At 45.3% G+C, this 1358-nt stretch overlaps 1 non-coding gene across 1 annotated transcript; it reads left to right on the top strand.

The window, feature by feature from the left end:
* Positions 1-901: 901 nt before the first annotated feature.
* Positions 902-973, top strand: TRNAE-UUC (transfer RNA glutamic acid (anticodon UUC)). The gene has a single exon. It is a non-coding gene; the product is annotated as a tRNA-Glu (tRNA).
* The last annotated feature ends 385 nt before the right edge of the window (positions 974-1358 follow it).

Genomic DNA, 1358 nt, shown 5'->3' with positions numbered 1-1358 from the left:
TGTAAAAATCTCGTGAGAATCGTGGAGATTGTATAAGGAAAAAGAAATCTTCCCGAACAGAGTGTCCCATCAAGACCTTCCCAACTCTGCAAACAGTCAGATTCCCGGCTTGGAATACATAAAAAATGCTCAGAGAACTATACATGTACGATCCATAGTTTTCGAGAAAAATGCGAAAGAAAAGTATGTGTGACATCATATCCGGTGCAAAGAAAAAACTTTATTGGGAACATGAACATCGGTATTTGTATATGCTTACATAGAAAGACGTTCAAAATATCCACCGCGCATATCGAGGCATGCATGAGCGCGCCATGGAAAGTTTTTCTTTCCTTGCACCGGACATGACGTCACATACTTTTCTTTCGCATTTTTCTCGAAAACTATGGGTCGTACGGGTACAGTTCTTTGGGCATTTTTTATGTATTCCAAGCGAGGAATCTGGCTGTGCAGAGTTTGGGCGGTCTTGATGGGACACCCTGTATAGTGGCGCCTCCAGGACCGATCCATGAAGAATTTTGTTTAGTTTTCTTGAGCACGAGATATTTCTTGTAAGAAAATCCGCTCTCTGGTTAGCGTTCAGTTTTGCACGTTATTTGGATGTTTTTTTCTGATTGAAAGTATGCTCCCTGAGATAAACGATTCGGCAGTAAAATGCGACAAGGGTGATTAAGTAATCACCTGTTTACCCACCCAACTGTTTACCGCCTAACTGGTTCTATCTCAAACGACCAATGGCTATTGACCAGAGTTTAGGGCAGTCGGGAAAAGTAGCAACCAGTTTTTAATCGAGCTAAATCAGATATCTTAGATTTGACATCAAGCCCAAAGCCGCTTGTTACTCACTCTTAATGCAGCTTTGCATCAAGCCGGACTGCTAGGCCCAGTTGGCCATGTCATCTCCCATGTGGTCTAGTGGTTAGGATTCCTGGCTTTCACCCAGGCGGCCCGGGTTCAATTCCCGGCATGGGAAAGTGTTTTTTATTTTTAGCGGGGGTATAGGCCCACGTCTCCTTAGACCAGCGATTCCCAACGTGAACGTTAACGCCCCCTGGGGGCGATGGAATGTTTCAGGGGGGCGGTAGAAGCTACGGGTATAACATACGATGCTATGGGTTAGATTGCGTTGGGGGGGGGGGCGATGGGAGAAAAAAAAGGTTGGGAAACTATGCCTTAGACGAATCAGTTTATATCCCCTAGGGGGGAACAGAGCAGGGTCCACACGGTTGATCTGGAGGCCCAGTTGACCAAGTCAATGTCCAGAAATTCAGACTTTCGCCGGCCCCTATATATCGATACCTGTACATCCCTATATCGATCATTATGATTCGGCGTCATTGCCACATTGACGTATTTTT

The sequence above is a fragment of the Pholcus phalangioides genome, unplaced genomic scaffold (assembly GCF_987345545.1).
Source record: "Pholcus phalangioides strain wild (caught in Gottingen) unplaced genomic scaffold, Ppha-v1.0 ptg000022l_1, whole genome shotgun sequence".
Classification (NCBI taxonomy): Eukaryota; Metazoa; Arthropoda; class Arachnida; order Araneae; family Pholcidae; genus Pholcus; species Pholcus phalangioides.
This window is presented reverse-complemented; position numbering and strand designations above follow the sequence as displayed.